The sequence below is a fragment of the Electrophorus electricus genome, chromosome 6 (genome assembly GCF_041902795.1).
Source record: "Electrophorus electricus isolate QZ-2024a chromosome 6, ASM4190279v1, whole genome shotgun sequence".
NCBI lineage: Eukaryota > Metazoa > Chordata > Actinopteri > Gymnotiformes > Gymnotidae > Electrophorus > Electrophorus electricus.
The window spans coordinates 37323582-37349838 of NC_137502.1; the positions used below are offsets into that span (position 1 = coordinate 37323582).

General features: G+C 43.6%; 1 protein-coding gene across 3 annotated transcripts in view; it reads left to right on the plus strand.

Moving 5' to 3' along the window:
• The first annotated feature begins 1461 nt into the window (after window positions 1-1461).
• Window positions 1462-26257, plus strand: part of grin2ba (glutamate receptor, ionotropic, N-methyl D-aspartate 2B, genome duplicate a) — an 89226-nt gene continuing 64430 nt past the window's right edge. Inside the window, exons 1-4 of one of the 3 annotated variants that reach the window (XM_035525232.2) lie at window positions 1462-1856; window positions 3619-3721; window positions 9038-9162; window positions 11718-11835. The gene's annotated coding sequence lies outside the window, so the exon portion shown is untranslated. The other 2 variants (XM_035525233.2, XM_081716776.1) reach the window with 2 other exon arrangements.

A 26257-nucleotide genomic window follows, 5' to 3' on the forward strand; every position in this document is an offset into this window, starting at 1 on the left:
TCTGGGTTTAACTTCAAGAACAATTGCGCAGTTAACGCAACATGTCACACCCGCATATATATTTTTGAATAGGAAATAACGTTAAATGTGTTACTGTTAGCTGTGTTTAGTGGAATAATCCATGTATAGTGGATAATCTGTTTTTAGTGGATAATCTGTGTTTAGTGGATAATCTGTGTTTAGTAGACTTTAGTGGATAATATGTGTTTAGTGGATAATCTTTGATTGCAGCATTTATACTGATATGTGGCACGCGTCGCGGTCGGGGGTTGTTGCGGATTTCCGAGTGCGTGGACGCATCACTCTGATCTTGTTTTAATGGTTGAAATTCTGAACGATTTTGTGTGATTTGCGTGTATTACCCAGTGTTACACTACACAGAGCACGGGATCAAAAATGTTTAGATTCTTGTTTATTAGGAAAAGCTGTTATTAAAAGATGAGTATTTAAACTGAAAAGGATTGTTTAGGTGAGATACTGATCATGATGTCAACACAACAACACAACTGCGCAGCTGGGCCGGGTCGGTCACACTGGCGCGCTCTTCGTGCTTGAAGTTGTACTACCCCATAACCAACACTAGGTAGCAGTAAAAGTACAATACTCATCCAAAGTACTGAAGCTGCATATTTATCAGGATAACAGTCCGTTTTCCTTAGTAATCCTAATTTTAAGCATAACACCTATTTGTTCATAAAAGAAGATTTTACAGATGTTCACAAGCCTGACAAGATGTGAAAACGCCGGATAATAACATTTGCTTGAAAATGACAAGAGGGTTTGGCCATTACCACACCCACACCACACCTCTATTACACCACTACACACCCACACCTCTACCACATCACTGCCACACCCACACCTCTATTACAACACTACCACACATACACCACACCTCTGTCACATCATAACCAAACCCACACCTCTATCACATCATAACCACACCCACCTCTATTAAACCACTACCACAGCCACACCTCTATCACATCACTACCATAAGTCTACCTCACCACTACCACTCCACTGCCACACCCAACCCACACCCACCCAGCCTATAATAGCACACTTATAAAATGGTCTAGTCTATAATTGCTGATTTATAAAGCTACAATTTATAGAATTTGACTCTGATCCTGACCTCACCCTGACCCTTGACCCCCCTGATTCTACTCTTGACTTTGCATGAGTGCAAGGAAGATGAAGAGCAGAATGTGTGTGAAGTGACTATATGACAATTAATGCTCTACACAAGTGACACTAACACTCCTTTGACAGCAGAGGGCGCCAGTCTCCTTTGCTAGGTTCCCTTCATCCTCACTCCTCCACTCTCTTACCCCTTTTCTCCCACTGCATACTAATGCCCTGCAGGAACAAACCCTCCATCGCTCCCCACATCCTCTGGAGAGAGAGAGAGAGAGAGAGAGAGAGAGCGAGTGAGAGAGAGCGAGCGAGTGAGCAGCATTACTGTTCGTTCTCAGCCAGAAGGCAAGGGTGCTGTGTGTGTGTGTGTGTGTTAGTCAGTGTTTAAACAGGTAGCAATACGAAGGCACAGCACACAGCAAGACAGTGGTGTGTGTGTGTGTGTGCGTGTGTGTGTGTGTGTGTGTGTGTGCATGGTGTGTTATCCAGCAGAGCAGGAGCTCAGCCCCCCATGCGTGTGCGTGTGTGTGTGTGTGGGTGAGTGGGAATGAAAGCAGGTGTGTTTATGTGGAGGCGCTGAGGAGGACACTAGCAGAGAAGCTAAGGGGACTGGACTGACACCTCCCCCTCTGGAGCCTTTACAACGGAAGCAGCCGGAGTATTCGCTTTTCTCTTTCGCTTTTTGTTCTTCTTCTTCCTGATGGGAGTGCTGGGAGGTGCTCTGTCGTTCCATCGCATCGCTCTCTCACTCCTCTGTCTCACCATCTATTTCTCCATTTACATCATCTACAATTTCTTCTGTCTATGAACCAGACAAACACACAAAGCAAAGAAGCTTCCATATCTTTTTTCTTTTCCCTATTCCTCCATCTTCCCATAATAATTTATTTTCCTTTCTTCCTCATGGCCTGACCCTCTCTCCATCCCTCTCTTCTCTCCTCCCTCCCTCGTTCTTTGTAACTTTCACGGTATCTACGTTCCTCTGGCGTTAGCATCTAGCCTGACTCGCTCTCTTCTCTCCTCCCTCCCTCCACCTCTCTGATTTGGAACTCGGTTGTATTGATAGGTAGGTAGATCAGTGTTTCTGTGTGTGTGTCTTGATGTGTGTGGGGGTTTGAATGTGTGTGGGTGTGGGTGTGTTCTGGTCCCACACAGTAACACATGTATGCAGTCACATTAAAAGAGATCATCTCACTGAGTGATCTGTGTATGAGCATGTGTGTGCTGCTCTTTATGTAAAGCCCATCTGGCCTCTGTGCTTCCTCTGTTGCTACAGTCATTTCACTCACAATCACATTGTCACCTCCTTCTGTGTGTGTGTGTGTGTGTGTGTGTGTGTGTGTGTGTGTGTGTGTGTGTAAGAAAAAGTAAGTTCCTGTCCTGGTCTGTCTATCATGTATCTTAATCTAGATCACATGTTGTTATGTGTTTGTGTAATAGACAGATCTGGCGATATGGTGTCTGTGCGTGTGTGTGTGTGTTTGTGTGAGAAAGAGAGAGAGAAGAGTTCAGTGGTAGCTGTGTGCTTCACTCTGTAACCCATCTGCCATAATTCCTGCTTCAGTTCTAAAACTCACCCTTCTCCATTTTAGTGGTCTGTCATCTGGTCTCACTCGCTGTGTGTTCTTCACACCTACGCTCTGACACTCACACACACACACACACACACACACACACACACACACACACACACACACACACACACACACACACACACACACACACACACAGAGTGAAGGAATAATGTAGTTATTCAGTATAGTTCTTTATGTGGGTTTTTAATGATTTGTTTTTCAAACATTCTCTCTCTCTGTCTGTCTCTCTCTCTGACCATTCAATGTCATCTTCTCTCCCCCCTCTGTTTCCTCTCTCCCCAACCACTTCAGCCGTGTGAGTGTGATCAGAAGAGATATTCACGTTTCTCTGCTCTGGTCTCACTCTCAACACAAACCCCTATATACTTTAGTTTCAGTAGGTGAGAGTTTGACTTTTTGTATGGGTGTGTGTGTACATGACTCTAGGGAAGATTAACATGTGATTAAAGGGGGCATGCAATTAATTTTATGCAGCATATAGAAAGACAGGCAGTCAGGATGGTTTTCTAACAAGAGAAACCTGATAACAGAGATCCAGCCAAAAACATGGGCAAGAGCTCTGTGTGTGTGTGTGTGTGTGTGTGTGTGTGTCTGTGTGTGTGTGTGTGTGTGTGTGTGTGACTCATACACAGCAGTAGGTAGATATACTGCTTGTTAAGTGGAGCAGCTCAGTAGACTCGGCTGTGTGCGGGTGTGTGCGGGTGTGTACAGGTCTCTCTCACTCCGGAGCTGCCTCCCTCTGGACACATAGCACACAGACAGCAGGTGCAGTCTTGGCCTTGCTCTCCTGCTGTGGAAGCTGTCTGGACGAGACACTAAACTGCAACCTTTTCTCTGGTTGTGCTCACCAGCACTCACCAGCGCTCCAACTCCTCTGTTTTAGACTGCAGCTGGTTTGAAACTCTTTGTAAGCCTGGACTGCTATTTGGGCTGATGGGTCTGTTCGTCTTTCCATTGATGAACTGTCACCTACATTGGCAGTAGAGGTGAGTGGAGCTCTCCAACCAGTGAGATACAGCTTACACATGAACATTATAGCGCTACATGCATGTGCATGCCCACAGATTTGTCAAAACGGTTTGTAGGTTGATCAGGTATGTTAGGATTACCAACAATAAGGATTAAATCCTTATTTATAGAACATCTGTTATGAATTGTTAACAGTTCTCTGTGCTCTAAATTAAAGAAAATATTCTCTTTTCTCTGAGTTCTTACAAATAGTTTGGCTAGATTTATATTGTGTGTGTGTGTAAGTGTGTGTGCTTTTGTGTGTGTGTGTGTGTGCGTGCATGAGGTCAATATGCCAGGTAACAATATTAAGATGAAATCACTTACACATTTACCCAGAATCCTCGGGCCTGCCAAAAAAGTCTCCAATACCCACAAAGCTATTCTCTGTACATTAGAATGGTTCTGAAAAATACTACTTGAGTGTAAGATGATGACAGTATATGTGTGACACTGACGGTATTTGTGTATGTGACACTGACGGTATTTGTGTATATGACACTGACGGTATTTGTGTGTGTGATGCTGACAGTATTTGTGTATGTGATGCTGACAGTAGTTGTGTGTGATGCTGACAGTAGTTGTGTGTGTGATGATGACAGTATTTGTGTGATGCTGTCAGCTTTTGTTTGATGCTGACAGTATTTGTGTGTGTGGTGTTGATTTATAATATCTGACAGGAAATCCCATCAGGTTGCGACTCAACCCTGAGTTATTGAGTGTGTGTGGGAGTGACACAGCTCACTGTATGACTGTGTACAGAATACACTGTATGATTCCGTGCAGAATACAGGAGGAACTTGTCTCTGGTGTGTGTACACAAACACACACACACACACACACACACACACACACACACACACACACACACACACACACACACCTTGTTAGTGGCTAGGTCAGGTAGCAGCACATGACATGGCTCTAGTTAAGGAAACTAGGCCAACCCAAATGGGCCCCCCCACCCAAACACACACACACACACACACACACACACACACACACACACACACACACACACACACACACACACACACACCACTGTGCTTCACTGTGCTTCACCCCACGTACTCAGGAACTAAATATATATCAAAGCTGGCCTACACACACTCAACATCTCTCCACATAACCCAATTTACCACTGAAATGCTGGACACATGCAGGCACACACACACACACACACACACACACACACACACACACACACACACACACACACACACACACAGACAGATGTCTTAATAAAAAATTGTACACAATATTCAGGTATTAATATATCTACAGTTGTGGAACCAGTCACTGTTCTTAAATTGATTTCAGTAATTAGAGATTACTGCTGTCCCATCTGTAATCTACTCACACAGCTTTCTGAGCTGCAGCTATAGTGTGTGTTCTCACCCAGACACAGTACAGATACAGTGTGTGTTCTCACATCGACACAGTACAGATACAGTGTGTTCTCACTCAGATACAGTACAGATACAGTGTGTGTTCTCACCCCGACACAATACAGATACAGTGTGTTCTCACCCAGACACAGTACAGATACAGTGTGTGTTCTCACCTCGACACAGTACAGATACAGTGTGTGCTTTTACACTGGTACAAGGCAGACACAGTGTATGTTCTCACCCTGACACAGTACAGACACAGTGTGTGTTCTCACACTGACACAGTGCAGACACAGTGTGTACTTTTACACTGGTACAGTGTAGATACAGTGTGTGCTTTTACACTGGCACAGTGCAATCTCCATTATATTCATCTAGCCCTCTGCTCTGGACCAAGTTTAGCATACACTGAATGCAGGTGGGCATACACTGAACCCAGGACAAATACCATACATATACTAAGTGTGTACAAGAACTCGCAGACTAAGCACAGTAAACACTCTCATGCCTGATTCATCAATCATTTAGGAGCATCCTGACAGTTTTCATTTTCTCATATAACTAATAATATATATTATATCTAATTGTAGCTCTATTATGGACAATTAGCCTTGATAATTAAGTCTGTTGATTGGTATTGTTAATTAGTTCTGTTGATTTGTCCTGTTTCTTTGTAGCTAATCTCACTTGCTGGATAATGAAGACAAGCTGCACATTATAAATTAGTGTTTTCGCAAAATCCCTATGAATTAGAACAGATCTTAGATCACTGAATTAAAACAGATTAGAACACTGTATTAGAACAGATTAGAACACTGGATTAGAACAGATTAGAACACTGGAATAGAACATTTATGAGGCTGCATCCATAGCCAAACAATGATGAATCTAGTACATAATAGCCTGTTAAATTAGCATTGAAAAATGGGTCCATCTTAGAAACATCATTCTGAAACTAGTGCCCCCTAGTGGTGTCTGCTGTGTGTATTTCAGTCCTCAGCAGGGACTGTATCACATTAACACCACTCAGACCTGCCAGACACACTCCACACCTCACCTGCAAACTCAAGAGCCAGAGAGAGAGGGAGAGAGAGTGTGTGTGGGAGGGAGTAAGAGACTGAGGGTGGGAGAAAGAAAAGAGAGAAAGAATGAGAATGAGACAGAATAGAAAGAGAGAAGAGACTGAGAGGCCAGACTGAAGGAAAGACTAGAACAACAGAAGACAGTGATGTAATGTTCACCATGCATCGCTGCAGGAGAGATCTGATCTGTCAGCCAATCAGACTCTACACACGTTACCACTCTACACATCCTATCAGACTCTACACACGCAGCCACACTCTACACACCCTGTGAGACTTTACACACTATAACTATGGTTAGAGATGTTAGGTTTAGGATTAGGGATGTTAAGGTTAGGGTTAGAGATATTATGCGTATGGTTAGGGTTAGAGATATTATGCGTATGGTTAGGGTTAGAGATGTTAGGGTTAGAGATATTATGGGTATGGTTAGGGATGTTAGGGTTAGAGATGTTAGGGTTAGGGTTAGAGATATGGGTATGGTTAGGGATGTTAGGGTTAGAGATGTTAGGGTTAGGGTTAGAGATATTATGGGTATGGTTAGGGATGTTAGGGTTAGAGATGTTAGGGTTAGCGATATTATGGGTATGGTTAGGGATGTTAGGGTTAGGGTTAGGGATGTTAGGGTTAGGGTTAGAGATGTTAGGGTTAGAGATGTTATGGGTATGGTTAGCGATGTTAGGGTTAGGGTTAGAGATGTTATGGGTATGGTTAGAGATGTTAGGGTTAGGATTAGGGATGTTAGGGTTAGAGATATTATGGGTATGGTTAGGGATGTTGGGGTTAGGGTTAGAGATGTTAGGTTTAGGATTAGGGATGTTAGGGCTAGGGTTAGAGATGTTATGGGTATGGTTAGGGATGTTAGGGTTAGGATTAAGGATGTTAGGGTTAGAGATGTTAGGGTTAGCGATATTATGGGTATGGTTAGGGATGTTGGGGTTAGGGTTAGAGATGTTAGGTTTAGAATTAGGGATGTTAGGGCTAGGGTTAGAGATGTTATGGGTATGGTTAGGGATGTTAGGGTTAGAGATGTTAGGGTTAGAATTAGGGATGTTAGGGTTAGAGATGTTAGGGTTAGCGATATTATGGGTATGGTTAGGGATGTTAGGTTTAGGGTTAGAGATGTTAGGGTTAGGATTAGGGATGTTAGGGCTAGGGTTAGAGATGTTATGGGTATGGTTAGGGATGTTGGGGTTAGGATCTCATGGTGACAGTGGCATCCTTCCAGTGTTCCATACATTTTATGGGATTTAGCTGATGCTTTTATATAACCTGAGTAATTACAACTTTAATCACTGAGCTACCACTGCCATACACTCTCCATGCATTCATTCATCTACCCTTATAACCCAGCCCAACGCACAACTACACCAGAAAACACTAAGATTTCACTACTGGTTAAATCATTATAATTCATCCACCCTCATACCCTAGCCTTGGCAACTGCCCCAGTCCTGGGGCTTTTGCCAGCACTCAGCACCGAGCTGTACTGTACAGGCTGCACAACTGCCCCCGGGCAAACGCATATGCAGAGAAGAGTTCAAGTTCAAATTTCAGCTATATACAAGTACACAACAAAAACGAGACAATGTTCCTCCAGAACCATGGTTGCAACATAAAAACAACAGTGCAACAGACAACATGCTACACAAATGCAAACAGTCCAATATAGTGCAAGATTTATTAGGGGCCAATCCAGAGTCAGAGTCGTTAGGGTAGTCCAGAGTTATAGAGCCAACAGAGAGGTTCTGAGAATACATGACAAACCAAAAACACACAAAAGCAAACAGGGGAAGCAGGCTAGGACCTACTTATGGGCATACAGATACGGTCTTGCAAAACCTTCAAAACATACATCCAAACAATGAACATGTACTTAACAAGACTAGAAACAAGGAACAGGTGTAAGCAACGATGGGCGTGTAAAACCAAACGAGGGGTGGAGAAAACGAAACTAAGGACTAGAAACAAAACGCACAAGACAGGGAAACCTTGGAACATGGAAGCTGGGAGGGACTCATGACAACAGGGTGCACAACTGCCCCAGTCCTGGGGCTTTTACCAGCACTCAGCAGCGAGATATACTGTACAGGGTGCACAACTGCCCCAGAAAATGACAGAACATACTGCTTCTCTCACTCGCTATGTTTAATTACAACTACAGAGTTTTGGAGAGGAATACAAATACATAAAGCTCAGGCAATGCAATCTACTGACTTGGAGACATTGTCAATTATTAATCATCATATATAGTTCATTATTTATTTACCTAAATCTTGGCTTCCAATAACCTACCATGAGCAATTCCTTTGCATAGAGTATTGGTATACAAATGAGCATTTCACTGAGATTATGCAGAGCTGCATAATTTAAAGTAATTTATTGCACTTTATGTGAGTAGATTGCATATCATGCAAATGTGAACTGACTCTCGATAGCCTTTACATAGGCTACCGAATCTGTTTTCACATATCCAATAAGCAACTATCATTCTTTCCAATCAGCAAAAGAAAGACACACAAACAAAACTTTACTTCCAAACAGATGTTTACACATGGACAGCTTTCACACACACACACACACACACACACACACACACACACACACACACACACACACACACACACCTCTAATTTATATGGTTGAATTAGGCTTGAAAACAGTCTATGTTTGTGGTATTTTCTCATTTGCAGGGGTGCCCTCATGTTTGTGGTATTTTCTCATTTGCAGGGGTACTCTTGTGTTTGTGGTATTTTATTATTTTGAGTGTTTTGCCTCCCCAGTGGCCTTTAATCTCTGTGTGCTTCATGTCTTCCTGTAGATCCACCAAACAGCTCAGCCAGCAGAAAACAGCACGCGGGTCAAACGGGGTTCATGAAACTCTTTCCCTCCAGAACCCTGAAATTCTTTCACGTGCTGCTTTGTCTCTACTGTCAGCTTGGGGAGGTAACTGAATTTATTTAGTGACATTTTTTTTACTGAAAATTCTTTATCTATTGTTAACAATAATCACTGGAGGGAATACTTCATAGATCATATACTAATTAAATAATAAATGTAATATTTTGTAACTCCTCTTTAAGACTATTCTCCAAATGGTTAGCTAGCTAGCCAACTTACCTGTGGCAGCTAATTTACAAAAGTGCGCAACAGTAATTTATCTATATTGTTAACAGCAATTTATCGATATTATTACCTTTTTGAACAGCTCAGTTAGGGAAGGAACCACAGTGCATTAGCAATACATAGCCCAGTGTATTATAAATCTCAGTGTATTAGCCTCATAACCCTTAATGTATTAGTGTTAAATTAGTGTTAAATGTAAATAGTGTTAAAACTTGAAACTTGAAACCCTAATGTTTTACCCTTATAAACCTCAATGTGTTAACCTTATAAACCTCAGTGTAAAGGCTTTACAAACCCCAGGGTATTAGTATTATAAAAATGCTAAATATCTTAGCATTATGTACCCCAATGTATTTGCCTCATAAACCCCAATGTATTAGTGTTATTTACCCATTTACATTTGCGAAATTTAGCAGATGATCTTATCCAGAGTGACTAAAAAATTGCTTTGTAATTCACAAATAGAATACATCCTAGTACAGTAGGTTAGAATATAGTTGAAATACAGGGATCACTGCTGATGCCTAGAAGTGCAAAAACACCTAACAGCAAACAAGCAAGTAGGTTCAGACAAGAAGCCTTGAATTGAACAGAATCTAAGGCAAAAGTAAGTACACTCAGAGCCTACCTTATCCACCCAGAAGAAAAAATAAAGTACACCCAGTGTATTAGCATTATAAACCCCACCTAAGGGGGCTCAAACCCAGATTGGTGATGACACCAACAGCCTACTGGGTGAGCAACCATGCTCTAATAATAGTGGGCCTGTGTGCGAAATGGTTAGATTGTAGAACAGGTAAAACAAGAAAAGTAAATATCCAAAGGTGAGGGAGTTGAACTCCAGCCGCTTTGTTGCAAGGTAAACAAACACCCACTAGACTGCGGCAGCTATAAAACTACCTGCGCGTATATTGCCCTTCAAAGGAATGGAGGACGACAAAACGAGAGGAAAAATGAAAAACCACGCCATGGGAAAAGGGAGAACCAAGGACTCCATGGAAACAATAGCATCCCCGATGCACTGAGGAAAAGCAAACTACAACTTCCCAAACAAAACCAGAAAACAGGGAGGAACTGTAACAGCTAAGGGAAGCCTAGAGAGAGAGAGAGATTTGAGGGGGAAAACTGGAGAGGGAAGGGGACATGTAGAAACAGACACCCTTGCAGAGCAGAAGTGAGGTGTAGCACGAGGGCTCACAAACCTCAATACCCAGAGTTACCGGCTAGGAGCTTGGCTCAACACTTTAGCAAAGACCCAGCACTGGGTCACTGGGCTTATATAGGCCTAGCCCAGCTGTTGGGCATCAAGCCTGATTAGTGGTGTACCTGACTCGAGGCCTCCCTCTGGTGGCCGGAGGGTGCCTCGGCCTAGTGCCAACCCTTAAACCCCAGTGTTTTTATAAACCTCAGTATATTACTGATGTATACCTGTGTATTAGCTTTATAAAGTTCAGAGAATTACTGTTATAGTCTCCAGTATATTAGCATTATATACCTCAGTGTATTAGCATTATATTCCCCAGTGTGTTAGCATTTTAAACTTCAGTGTGTTAGCCTTATAAACACCAGTGTATTAGACTGATAGTTTAGTGAATTAGCCTTAAAAAAAACCATTGTATTAGCCTTATATAAACTTCAGTGTATTAGCCTTTTAAACTTTAGCGTATAAACATTATATACCCCAGTGTATTAGCGTTTTAAACCTGTGCTATACACGTCAGTGTATTAGTGTTAAAAACCCCAGATGAACCCTTGAATTAGCATTATAAACCCCAGTGTCTTAGCCTTATAAAGTTCAGTTAATTAGTGTTATTAATCCTAGTGTATTAGCCTTACAAATTTCACTGTATTAGCTTTAAAAACCACATTGTATTAGCCTTATATAAATTTCAATATATTGGCCTTATAAACCTCAGGGTATTAGCAAAAAATATCCCAGTATATTAGCATTATAAACACGTATTAGCATTATAAACTTCAGTGTACTAGCATTATAAACCTCAGTGTATTAGCCTTAAAACCCCAAGGGTATTAGCATTATAAACCCCAGTGTATTAGCCTTAAACCCCCCAGGGTATTAGCCATAAAACCCCCAGGGTATTAGCCTTATAAACCCCAGTGTATTAGCATTATAAACCTCAGTGTATTAGCCTTAAAACCCCCAGGGTATTAGCATTATAAACCCCAGTGTATTAGAGTGTTATACAGCACAGTATATTTACCGTTTTTGTGTCATACAAAATTTTTCTTATTTGTTGAACAATATGAAATCTAAATATCTAATATCTAAATCCTTGCTGGTATTTGTTTGTGTGTGTGTGTGTGTGTGTGTGTGTGTGTGTGTGTGTGTGCGTGTGCGCATGCATGCGCTGCAGAAGTGTGTGTGTGTGTGTGGGTGTGTGTGAGGATATGAGAGGGGGAGTGTCTTGTCAGAGCCCACCACCATGCTACTCCTGAGATGCAGGGAGGGGAGTGTGGTTGGAAGTACACAAGGTAAGATGTGACACACACTCTCTCTCTGTCTCTCTCTCTCATGCTCTCTCACTCTCCTTCTCTCTTGTGCTCACTCTCTCGCTCTGTAACTTTTTACAACATATTAAGTCATAACACATAAAGTATGTGAGCGCATGCGTATATGTGTGTGAGACTGCGCACGTGTGTGTCTTTGTATGTGTGTCTGAGTGTGAGAGTTTGTGCATCTATATTTGTCCGTGTGTATGTGTGTGTCTGTGTGTGTGTGTGTGTGTGTCTGTCTTGTTTGTGTACTGTGCGTGTGCGTGTGTGTGTGTGTGTGTGTGTGTGAAAGTGATGGATAGGCACAACTTGTGTGTGTGTGTGCACTATTTAATCATACATTTGATAGTTCACTGATTATTGCATTCATTAGCATGTCTTTGCAAAATATTGATCAGGCAGTTAAAGGTTTTGTTAAAAGGGATAGTTTTGCCTTTCTGGCTTTTTGTCTAAATGTATGTGTGTTAAAGTATTAATAAGGATGTGTTAAACTATTATTAAAATTGTATTAAAGTGTTAATATGGATGTGTTATGGTATTAATAAACATATAAATGCTAAATTATATAAAATTGTGAATTTATAAATGCAAAAATAATTGTGGTAACTAACAATGGCATCACTGTATGGTGTGAGGTCATGACAGGCCTTAAACTTAGGTATAGATCTCAGGTGGTCTGATCAGCAGAATGCTGTGCTCTCTCTCTCTCTCTCTCTCTCTCTCTCTCTCTCTCTCTCTTCTCTCTCTCTCTCTCCTTCTCTCTCTCTCTCTCTCTCCCCTCCTCTCTCTCTCTCTCCATCTCTCTCTCATCTCTCTCTCCTCTCTCTCTCCTCGCTCCCATCTCTCTCTCCATCTCTCTCTCTCTCCTCTCTCTCTCTCTCTCTCTCTCTCTCTCTCTCTCTCCTCTCCTCCCTCTCCTCTCTCCTCTCTCTCTCTCTCTCTCTCTCTCCCTCTCTCTCTCTCTCCTCTCTCTCTCTCCTCTCTCCTCGCTCTCTCCTCTCTCTCCACCTTCTCTCTCTCCTCTCTCTCTCTCTCCCTCTCTCTCTCTCTCCTCCTCTCTCTCCTCCCTCCTCCTCTCCTCCCTCTCTCTCTCTCTCTATCTCTCTCTCTCTCCTCTTGTGTTCCTCTGTCATTATGATTCTTGTCTGTACTCTCTGTCCCTGATAACTACTGTTGCTCTCACTTCATGTCAGACATGAAACATAGACAGAAGGAGTCTCTGTGTGTGTGTGTGTGTGTGTGTGTGTGTGTGTGTGTGTGTGTGTGTGAGAGAGAGAAAGACAGAGAGAGAGAGAGAGAGAGAGAGAGAGAGAGTGATGGCTGTGAGGTTGTAAACGTAGGGCATTTGCATGTAGATAAATGTCCCTGTGTACGGATTGTGATGGTCTTTGAATTAATATGTATTGCTTTTGTGAGTAATTTATAATGAAGGGACAAAGAAAGGTGTTTATCTTTTTTCACATTATTTTTCATTTTGTTCTGCTGGATTTGAGTTGGGCGGGGCTAACTTTGGTGTAGGTGACATCAGGCCTGTGAAATGCCAATCAGAGATAATGAAATGTTTACATCACCTCATCCTGCACACACGCACTGGGCTGTACAATACTACACACACACACACACAGTACCACATTTTGCTTGCATTTGTTATTAAAAATATCTTCCAATTGTCTGATTAATTCAGACAATTAATATGTATCTCTACACTGCTTGCACAGTTTGCTAACAGACCTTGTGAAAACTGCTCTCCCATCTGAAAGCAGCCTCTCACATAAATGAGGCCCTTGTTCAGAGTCAGATGGTTGAAACGTACGGCTAAACCGCACTGATCCTACCGACTATGTCACAGTGCCGGGTTGTTTACATTGGGTGGAACATACACTGAAGTTCCAGCATGGACACTCATATCTCACACACAGCAACATACAGAGGACACACACTACACACAGAGGAGACACATTACACACAGAGGACACACACTACACACAGAGGACACACACTACACACAGAGGAGACACATTACACACAGAGGACACACACTACACACAGAGGACATACACTACACGCAGAGGACATACACTACATGCAGAGGAGACACACTACACACAAAGTTTCTTTGTCACACAGCAATGCCTAACCATAACCCTTTCATCTGGAAAAACATGGGTAAATTGGATAGTTTTCTTAGAGACCTCCATTAAAGCGTCTCTCCTTGCATACAAATGTGTGTGTGTTTGAGTGTTTGGACATGTGTTTGTGTGCAGGTGTATGTGTGCATGTGTGCGGGTGTATGTCATGGAGTGTGTTATTCTGTGTGTGTGTTTGAGTGTTCGGGGATGTGCTTGTGTGCAGGTGTATGTGTGCATGCGTGCGGGTGTATGTCATGGAGTGTGTTATTCTGTGTGTGTGTGTTTGAGTGTTCGGGGATGTGTTTGTGTGCAGGTGTATGTGTGCATGCGTGCGGGTGTATGTCATGGAGTGTGTTATTCTGTGTGTGTGTTTGAGTGTTCGGGGATGTGTTTGTGTGCAGGTGTATGTGTGCATGCATGCGGGTGTATGTCATGGAGTGTGTTATTCTGTTTGAGTGTTCGGGCATGTGTTTGTGTGCAGGTGTATGTGTGCATGTGTGCGGGTGTATGTCATGGAGTGTGTTATTCTGTGTGTGTGTTTGAGTGTTCGGGGATGTGTTTGTGTGCAGGTGTATGTGTGCATGCGTGCGGGTGTATGTCATGGAGTGTGTTATTCTGTGTGTGTGTTTGAGTGTTCGGGGATGTGTTTGTGTGCAGGTGTATGCGTGCGGGTGTAAGTCATGGAGTGTGTTATTCTGTGTGTGTGTTTGAGTGTTCGGGGATGTGTTTGTGTGCAGGTGTATGTGTGCATGCGTGCGGGTGTATGTTATGGAGTGTGTTATTCTGTTTGAGTGTTCGGGCATGTGTTTGTGTGCATGCGTGCGGGTGTATGTCATGGAGTGCATTATTCTGTGTGTGTGTTCTGGTGTGTGCTTTTCTCTCTGCATACAGCCCTTTCATGTATGTATTTAAAGGGAGATGAGGCACACAGAGTCTTCAGGAGAGAGTATTGCATCTCCACCAGTGTAGATGGACGCACTGAGAGCAGAGAAACTAATGAGTTGTAATATTATCTGTGATATATATGTTCCCTGTCTGGTAGTATCATACATAACCAGATCTCATATGAAATAAATAGTGTGTTCACACAGCACTCAGAGGGCCCTGCCAGTCTGCCCTGCCAGTCTACACTGTGTTGGGTTGGGGTTGTTGAGTTTGGTGTGTTGGGTTGGCATTGTATTAGCATGTTGGCACATTAGTATGTCAGCATATTAGTATGTTAGCATGTTAGATCAGACAGGGGCACTCATGTCTTGTGAGTGAACGATTAAATTCCACCCACTACAACACACACACTGTCCCCACAACACACACACTCTCCCCATAGCACACACTGCTGTCCCCACCACACACACTGTTCCCAGCACCTTATTGCTTTTCGAGAGTAGATACTGTACTGAAGTGTGTGTGTATCTGTGTGTGTGTTTAGATGCATGCAAGGGCACTTGACTGTGGGTTTACCAGATCATAAAAAAAAATCAATCTGTTAGACAAACGGGAAGAGAGTGACAAGCACACACACACCCACCCACACCCACACACGCACACACACACACACACACACACACACACACACACACACACACACAAACAAATACTAAAACTTTGGTTTCTTTCTTTCTTGACATGGTTGTGTGACCCTGATCTAATTGGATGTGTTAAATGGACACGTGTTAAATGGAGCATTAATGTGTGACGTGTAGGCAGGTTCATACCTCTGTGTGTGTGTGTGTTAGTGATGTCTGTTGACAGTTCCGTTTACATTTACATTTATGGCATTTAGCATACGTTCTTTCCAGAGCGACTTACAAAAGTGCTTTGTCATTTACTCATAGAATATATCCAAGTACAGTATAGTAGGTTAGAATTAAACATACCAATGAACTAGAATACTGTAGAATGCACGGATGAATGTTGATACCTAGAAGTGCAAAATACATAAGGTATATCTTAAACAATGATAAGTGCTATAAACAATAAGTGCTAGAGTTTGTTAAAAAAACATAAACAGTGCCCTACAATAAGAGTTAAACTAGTCAATCAATAAGGGAGCAGTGTCAGTTGTCCGGACAGCAAGCGGGAGTTCGTTCCACCATCTTGGAGCCAGGACAGAAAATAGTCTCGATGCTTGTTGTCCGTGAGACCTGAAGCAAGGTATTTCAAGGCTAGCCGTAATTGAGGTTCGAAGTACTCGAGGTATGGATTGGGCTTTGACCATTGACCTCATCTATGAAGGGGCTGGTCCATTTTTGGATTTGTAGGCAAGCATCAAAGTTTTAAATCTGATGCGTGCAGCTACAGGGAGCCAGTGAAAGGAGCGCAGCGGTGGAGTAACGTGTGAACTTCGGAAGATTGAAGACCAGTCGTGCTGCTGCATTCTGGACAAGTTGTAGAGGTTTGATGGCCCTAAGAAGAAGACCAGCAAGTAGCGAGTTGCAGTAGTCTAGCTTTGAGATTACAAGAGACTGCACAAGCACCTGGGTAGCTTCCTGCGAAAGAAAGGGTCAAATCCTTCGTATGTTACAACGGAGGAATCTGCAAGACCGGGTTAGATTAGAAACATGAGTTGAGAACGACAACTGGTTGTCCAAAGTTACACCCAGGCTACGGGCAGCTTCGGATGGTGATACCAGGGAGTTCTCAAAGGAAACAGTGAGGTCATGGTAAGGATTGGGAGTACCTGGGATGAACAGAAGCTCAGTTTTACTGGTGTTGAGCTTCAAGTGGTGGGCTGTCATCCATGATGCAATGTCAGTCAAGCTTGCCGAGATACATCTGGAGACCTGCGTGTCAGAGGGTGGAAAACAAAGAAATAATTGAGTGTCATTGGCATAGCAGTGGTAGGAGAAACCATGAGAAGATATTACATCACCAAGAGAATGAGTATACAAAGAGAAGAGAAGGGGGCTCAATACTGAGCTTTGTGGAACACCAGTGGAGAGTCTACACGGTTTGGATGTGAATCCTCTCCATGTCACCTGATAGTACCATCCATCCAGATAGGACTGAAACCATCTCCAAGCAGAGCCGGTCACACCAAGCCTGGAAAGAACAGAGAGACGAATGTTGTGGTTCTCTGTGTCAGAGGCTGCTGAAAGGTCTAGAAGAATCAAAACAGATGACTGTTTGGCAGCTTAAGCGGCATGAAGTTTCTCAGTCACCGCTATGAGGGCCGTTTCTGTAGAATGTGCTGGTTTATAGCCAGAATGATTGGGATCATGCAGCTGGTTCTGGGTGAAAAAACGAGACAATTGATTATAAACTGCTCGTTCAAGGGATTTTGAGAGGAAAGACAGAAGTACTACCGGTCTGTAGTTAGTAACACTGGAGCTGTCAAGTGTGGCCTTCTTGAGGATTTGTACCACCCTGGTGGTTTTGAATGCAGTAAGCACATATCCAGAAGATAAGGAGATGTTGATGATGACAGATGAAAGGAAGCAGATCTCTTGCGATTGTCTGGAACAGAGCAGAAGGAATTGGATCCAGCGGACATGTAGTCGGATTGCTGGAAGTCAGGAGTTGAAGAATTTCATCTGTGGAGAGAGGAGAAAAAGAAGTCAAAGAGTTGGATGTTGGGAAATACACATTGGTTGGAGGGCTGGGAACAGAGGAAAAGGACTGGTGGATTGCTGCAACCTTCTCCTCAAAGAAGGTGATAAAATCCTCCAGAGTAAGAGGGGAGGGGGAGGATTAAGGAGAGAAGAAAAAATAGTGAAGAGCTTGCGTGGATCAGATGCTGATGGTTCGTAGGATGACTTTGCAGATGTTACTTCCAGTGAGAACTTGGAAAGGAGAGACTTGTATGAGCTGAGATTTCCTCCACCACCTCTCTGCAGTCCTTGGTTCTCTCCTGAGGAAGGAGGAACATATTGGAGAGGACTGGATGGAAATAGAAGAAGGGAGAGAGAGAAGGATAGAAAGTGATGGCCCGAGAGGTGGAGGGGGATGACTGATGTCCGGTGTTGTGGTGGTATGGGTGAAGATCAGGTCCAGAACATTGCCCGCTTTGTGAGTCGGAGAAGAGTGGTTGCGGGTGAGGTCAAATGCTGTCAACAGCGGAAGGATACAAGAGGAATACAGCTTGTCTGATGGAAGGTTGAAGTCACCAAGGAAAATGAGTTGATTTCCTTCAGTGGGGAAATGACTCAGAAGGATGTGGAGCTCATCAATGAAGTGATCTAGGGAACCTGGAGGGTGGTAAATGACAATGATAAGAAGTTTGGTGGGGAAAGACACTGTAATGGCATGAAATTCAAAAGAGGAAATGGAAAGTGTAGAGAAGGAAAGTGGAGTGAAACGCCACTCTCGAGACATTAGTAAACCTGTGCCATCTCCCCTGCCAAGACGCCTCAGAGAATGCGTAAATGAAAAGGCAGAGGACAGGGCAGCCAGAGTTGCAGAGTTCTCAGGAGTGATCCATGTTTCTGTCAGAGCCAGGAAGTGGAGGAAGTGGAGGGATGCTAATGCTGAGATGACAGTCATGACTGATGTGTGTGTGTATTTTGGGAACCACTGGGTAAGGGCTAACACTGCATTGTCTGACTCACTAACACACACTGGTAGTGTAGACAGAGCTGCTACCGTAGACAGGCAGTGTAATTGGCTAACAAATAGTGCTATACCTGGCTAACACATGCATAGATTTAATTTGCTAACACAGGTGGAGGTGTAACTGGATAACATGGGTGAAGGTGTAACTGGATAACACGGGTGGAGGTGTAACTAGATAACATGGGCGGAGGTGTAACTGGATAACATGGGCAGAGGTGTAACTGGCTGACACGGGCGGGGGTGTAACTGAATAACACAGGCGGCAGTGTAACTAGCTAAAACAGGTGAAGGTGTAACTGGCTAACACATGCAGTGGTGTAACTAGCTAACACGGGCGGTGGCATAACTAGCTAACACAGAGAGAGGTGTAACTGGCTAACAGGTGGAGGTGTTACGGGCAAAGACAGTTGGGGGTGGAGGTGTAACTGGTTAACACAGTTGGAGGTGTAACCGGTTAACAGATATCAAAGGTTACCTGTGTTTGACCAAGACTGCTGAAGAAATTAGATTTCATTAGATATAATAATATTTAGAATATACACCTTTTACCAATTTCTCTCTCTCTCTCTCTCACTCACACACACACACACACACACACACACACACACACACACACACACACACACACACACACACACACACACACACACACACACACACACACACACACACACACACACACACACACACACACCTGAATGGTCCTAATCCAGACAGACCTGTATTGGATGATCTGGGTGGAGTTGCAGATCAGAGAAGACTAATCTCTTAACCCTGTTAATGCTGTCACTAAAGAAGATTTACACTGATTACTGGCCTTTCACAACCCTCAGACACAAACACACACACACGAAAGAATGTATCACAGGAAGCAGGGATAGTGATGAATATGTTTGAAAGAATTGTAGAGAAAAAGAGGAAAGACAGAAAGAGAGAGAGAGAGAGAGAGAGAGAGAGAGAGAGAGAGAGAGTGGGGGGGGGGGGGGAATATGCTCTCCAAATGTCTCGTCTCTTGAAATAGACTCCATTATGCCTCTCCATCTCTCTGTAAACACATGGACCTATATGCTGCTGCCTATGCTAATTACAGCCACGTGATTGGCTGCTTGAGAACAGCAAATTGCTGGCCCTGCCTCCACAGTGTTGTAGGGTCAAACTTTGTGTGTGCGTGTGTGTGTGTGTGTGTGTGTTTGAGCTTTAAAAATATTTAGAATCTGCAGGAGCACGACACTTCATGATCTGCATAAAATGGTGTATTTATGCATTTTGTTATAAGACAAATGTTTTTTTCATTTTCAACTTTAAAGAACAGCACAGATAGAGACTAGATAGCAGTTTACAGAACACAAGAGGGAGAGATTGGATAACACAAGACAGAGAAACCACTTTACAGAACACTTGGTAATAATGATAATAACTTTACAGAACACTTGGTAATAATGATAATAACAATAATATTAATATTAATAATAATACATTTAATTTTAGTACCTTTCAAGACCCAACATTACTTTACAAGGTAGTAGAGAACAAGAATACAAATGCAGAGCTGAGACTCTCTAATGTATGATGAGACTGGGAGATATGTTAAACACTCTCTCTAACGTAATGGAGAAGTACTGCCTTTACCCTGGTTTATAATGGAGGGTTAGGGTTAGAGGGGTTTAGTCCTGCCTTTACCCTGGTTTATAATGGAGGGTTAGGGTTAGAGGGGTTTAGTCCTGCCTTTACCCTGGTTTATAATGGAGGGTTAGGGTTAGAGGGGTTTAGTACTGCCTTTACCCTGGTTTATAATGGAGGGTTAGGGTTAGAGGGGTTTAGTCCAGCCTTTACCCTGGTTTATAATGGAGGGTTAGGGTTAGAGGGGTTTAGTCCAGCCTTTACCCTGGTTTATAATGGAGGGTTAGGGTTAGAGGGGTTTAGTACTGCCTTTACCCTGGTTTATAATGGAGGGTTAGTGTTAGAGGTTTAGGGTCAGGGTTAGGGTCAGGGTTAAAGGGTTAGGGTTAGGGTTAAACCATGGAGAGCACAGAGTAGATGATGCCTGCCTGATCGTAAATTTATTTAATGTCTCAGAAAAGCTGTGGTTGTAAAAGGGGGGAACATGTCATCTAGCTCTGATGGTAAGGGAATGTCCATGAAAAAAGAATTTCTTTAATGATTGTGAAAAAGAAGGTTATTTAACAGACTTATTTTTGTGGCAGGAAATGAGAGTTTTCTTTGTAGCATAATTCCATTCATTTATTGAGGTGGAGCAGTGGCAGAGGGGAGGTAGGCACCGCGAGCTCCACCAACACGTGTTGTCCCTGGAATCCATCAGCCCAGTAATCCAGTACAGAGTTGATCAGGAACAGAGAACATTAACTCATTAACGCCCAACAAAATAGAAGCCAAACAAAGCTAAGGACAAAGGAGAGTGAAACGCAAATAAAGACGAACAGATATTGGAGAAACGTGGCACCAAAAACACACTAGTGTTTCTGGACTGAGGATCATGCGTGACGTAGGAACGCAGGTTACAGCGACTAGAAAACACCATTAGAGAGCCATTAGAACACAGCACATTTTACAGAGCTAACACCACACTTGTATGATGTGGAATGTGTGTGTGTGTGTGTGTATGTGTGTATGTGTGTGTAAGACCAGCACCTTTTGAATTTATGTAATATGATAATTTAGGAGCTCCAATAAAGGTGTACATAGGGGTGTACTGTGATACTCTGTATGTGTATTTCCTTGTGCACAGATGTGTGTGTGTGTGTGTGTGTGTGAGTGACAGAGAGAGATTGTGAGATAAGGTTTCTTTCAGAAATGTGCAGAATGATTAGGTACATAAAGCTTTATTCAAGGCCATGCCTGCATGTGTGTGTGAACACTCCCTGTACACTTCAAAATCTCTGTGTGTGTGTGTGTGTGTGTGTGTGTGTGTGTGAACACTTCCTGTACACTTCAAAATCTGTATGTGTGTGTGTATGTGAACACTCCCTGTAAGCTTTAGAATCTGTGTGTCTGTGTCCATCAACTGTGTGCGGGGAGGCCTATTTTAATTGTTACCATGGAAACTGAGTACTGCTAGAAATGTAGAGATTCAAAGAACATTAACCCCTCTGTCTACCCCTCACTCCTCCCCTCCTCTCTCCTCCTCTCTCCCCTCCTCTCTCATCCTCTCTGCTCCTCTCCCCTCCTCTTTCCCCTCCCCTCTCCTCCTCTCTGCTCCTCTCCCCTCCTATCTCCCCTCCTCTCCCCTCCCCTCTCCTCTCCTCTCCCCTCCTCTCCCCTCTCCTCTCCTCTCCCCTCCTATCTACCCTCCTCTCTCCTCCTCTCCCCTCCCCTCTCCTCCTCTCCCCTCCTATCTCCCCTCTCTCCCCTCTCCTCTCTGCTCCTCTCCCCTCCTATCTCCCCTCTCCTCCTCTCTCCCCTCCTCTCTCATCCTCTCTGCTCCTCTCCCCTCCTCTTTCCCCTCCCCTCTCCTCCTCTCTGCTCCTCTCCCCTCCTATCTCCCCTCCTCTCCCCTCCCCTCTCCTCTCCTCTCCCCTCCTCTCCCCTCTCCTCTCCCCTCCTCTCCCCTCCTATCTCCCCTCCTCTCTCCTCCTCTCCCCTCCCCTCTCCTCCTCTCTGCTCCTCTCCCCTCCTATCTCCCCTCTCTCCCCTCTCCTCTCTGCTCCTCTCCCCTCCTATCTCCCCTCTCTCCCCTCTCCTCTCTGCTCCTCTCCCCTCCTATCTCCCCTCTCTCCCCCCTCTCTCCCCTCCTATCTCTCGCTCTCCTGTCTCTCCTTTCTCTCTCTCCCACTTTCGCCCATTATAATACTCCATCTTGCACTTGTTCTGTTCTTGTTTCATGTATTCCTTGGTGCTGTTCATTTCTTCATCCTCATCATCATCACCTCTCTGCATCTTTCTCTCTCTCCTTATCAAAGTTTGAAATTGACAGTTAACATATGGACCTGTAATGTGACCCGACAAATAGTCCCTTCAGTAGTCCAAATGCTAATCCTGTCTCCCCCTTCACACACACACACACACACACACACACACACACACGCACACACGCACGGACACACACGCGAGCTTGTGTTTGAGCTACACAGACAAAAGCACATTCACTCCCTTCTCATTGTAAGACCTGTGGATTATGTTTTACAGACACACACACATACACACACATACATAAATACATACACACATGCACACACACACACACACACACACACATGCACATACATACATGCGCACACACACACATGTGCGCGCACACACACACACACACACACACACACACACACACACACACACACACACACAGGAAGCAACAGGCTGATAGAAATGAGCTATAATGGTATAAGAGACTGTAGTAGTGTGGATCTGTGGAGGAGAGACTGTAGTAGTGTGGATCTGTGGAGGAGAGACCGTAGTAGTGTGGATCTGTGGAGGAGAGACTAGTATTGTGGATCTGTGGAAGAGAGACTGTAGTAGTGTGGATCTGTGGAGGAGAGACTGTAGTAGTGTGGATCTGTGGAGGAGAGACTGTAGTATTGTGGATCTGTGGAGGAGAGACTAGTAGTGTGGATCTGTGGAGGAGAGACTAGTAGTGTGGATTTGTGAAGGAGAGACTGTAGTAGTGTGGATCTATGGAGGAGAGACTGTAGTAGTGTGGATCTGTGGAGGAGAGACTGTAGTATTGTGGATCTGTGGAGGAGAGACTAGTAGTGTGGATCTGTGGAGGAGAGACTAGTAGTGTGGATTTGTGAAGGAGAGACTGTAGTAGTGTGGATCTATGGAGGAGAGACTGTAGTAGTGTGGATCTGCGGAGGAGAGACTGTAGTAGTGTGGATCTGCGGAGGAGAGACTGTAGTAGTGTGGATCTGCGGAGGAGAGACTGTAGTAGTGTGGATCTGTGGAGGAGAGACTGTAGTATGGCGGATCTGCGGAAGAGAGACTGTAGTAGTGTGGATCTGTGGAGGAGAGACTGTAGTATTGTGGATCTGTGGAGGAGGGACTGTAGTAGTGTGGATCTGTGGAGGAGAGACTGTAGTAGTGTGGATCTGTGGAGGAGAGACTGTAGTATGGTGGATCTGTGGAGGGGAGACTGTAGTAATGTGTACCGGAGTTTGAAGGCCATAAAGGAGATCAATCTAAATTTGGGATTAAAGACCGACATTAGTGGACCTCAGTGTGTGTGCAGGGCAACAGGACTGTATAACCCTAACACTACCCCAACATCACAGGACCTCAGTGTGCTACAGGACTGTATAACCCTAACACTACCCCAACATCACAGGACCTCAGTGTGCTACAGGACTGTATAACCCTACTGATGTAGACACTGTGTGGTTTGGTTAGGCAGACTGCTGAAAAGAGAAAATAATCAACACAATATGAAAGCATGAAGCAGACATTATGAACAAACTCGACATGGGCTCCAGATGGTGAAAAAGCATTTTAAACAAATGAGGAAATGTGAGTTTCAAAAGAAGGCAAAATGTGGAAGAGCATGTCGAGGTTCTGAACTGCTGAAGGTTCATAATGACGCCACAAAGAATGAGTGGAACATCAGAAAGGTTTGAAACAATGGACTAAGAACCAATTAGAAAAACTTCCATTTTGTCAGGGTTTGGCTGCAAGATGTTCACTTCCTGTTTGTGGTTCTGAGTGCAGGACAGAAGGCTGGGCAGGATGGGAGGAGAAATATACACATCAGTGTAACTATGACAGTGGAAGCAACAAAATAATGTTAGAAGTAAAAATGTGACAAATTATAATAAAGTAGATTTAAAAAATCATTAATAACAGTAAATATATTAACAAGATAGAGATGATGAGTGAGAGGTGTGGTGGGTGTGTTAGTGTGGTGTGCATTACTCACTGTCTCTCAGACATGTTGACACGTTTTACACAACAGTCTCCTTATCAAAGGATGATTTGTCATTTTTTAGACTGGAGGTGAATGTCAAAATTTGGGAGTATAATTTAAAATTTTACTGTGAAATTTTGGCAAATGTGTGTGATGTCACACTTACTCCCCAAAATCGTCGTGGTCTCCATAGTAACCTGTCTTTTATCTTTGATTTCCTGATCCTGTTCTTGTTTTGGTTCCCCCTGTCTTTGATTAGTTTCACCTGTTCCTTGAGTCCCTCTCATTACATTTATGGTATTTATCTGACACTTTTATCCAAAGCAACTTACAATTATGACTGAGTACAACTTGAGCAGTTGAGGGTTAAGGGTCTTGCTCAGCGGCCCAACAGTGGAAACTTGGCAGTCGTGGGACTTGAACCAGCAACCTTTCCATACAAGTTTCTCACTAGCCCTCATTAGCCTCCATTAGCCCTCATTAGCCTCTGTATTTAAACCCAGAGTTCTCAGGTTTCCTTGCTGGTCACTTGTACTAAGCTTTGGAGTTCATTGTCCTGCACTCTGTGTCCTGCGCTCTGTGTCCTGCGCTCTGTGCTCTGTGTCTTGTGTCCTGTTTTAGCCTGTTCTGAGTTTTTCTCTCCGATAGCCCCTTTGTTTCTTTCTTACTCTCACAGTGAACAGTCTTTTCACAGTGAGCACACAGTCTTCTCTCTCTGGACAGCCAGGATTGTTTGTATCAGTCTGTTTCTCTAGTCTCTGCTGTGGATATCTGATGGTGTAGAGACATTTTGATAATTTATATTCTCTGTTTACGGCCTGAAAGAACTATAATTTAGTCAATAAAGTACTTTGAAAGATCTGTAATTTAAGCGTTTTGGTGTCATTGTCTGAGAGTTGCAGGTAGGCGTCTTTTCTTTATTTGATAATTTGTTAACTAATTGGACATTGATCAGCAGTGCTGGACTGACGCTATTGAGGTTAGTTACTCTCAGGACCACCTGACGGAGGGGACTGACAGACAGGACTGACAGAGGGGACTAATGGAGGGGACCGATGGAGGGGACCGATAGAGAAGACTGGGTTTATGGCCGAGCTCTTGGGTTTGAAAGATTTAAACCATATTTTGATTGCTGGAGTTTAGGTGCAGTCAAAATTTAAAGCTCTTTTTATGAATTGATAGGATCAATGGAAATGATGTTTTTCTGTATGTATTATTTGGTGGTTTTCTGCATGTATTGGTTAGTGTTTTTCTGCATGTATTGGTTAGTGTTTTTCTGCATGTTTTAGTTGGTGTACGTTTAGTATATTTCTGCAGAACTCTGCATGCAGGGACATGTGTGGATTTGCAGTGTAGTGGTGTTTCAGAGTGGACCCCACATCTCACTGTGACCCCACAGTGAAATAAGCACAATGACAGCATTTTCACCACCTTTTAATGTTTACATAGTAGAATGTTTTTCTGATTTTTTTAGTGCACCGACTCTCAGGTGCTGATTTTCAGCCGGAGGTAATCACAATGTAATGGGCACTCTAGGGCAGTGTTCTCTCTCTCTCTCTCTCTCTCTCTCTCTCTCTCTCTCTCTCTCTCTCTCTCTCTCTCTCTCACTCACTCATTCTCTCACTCTTTCTCTTTTCTCCCCACCTCTTCATTTCTCCCCTGGGGGGGCATTTATAATATCTTATATCTTCCTTGAGCTCTCTGTGAGCTCTCTCTATCCTCCTCTCCTCCCTCTCTCTCTATCCTCCTCTCCTCCCTCTCTCTCTATCCTCCTCTCCTCTCTCTCTCTATATATATATCCTCCGCTCCTCTATCTCTCTGTTCCTTCTCCCCTCTCTCTATCCTCCTCTCCTCCCTCTCTATCCTCCTC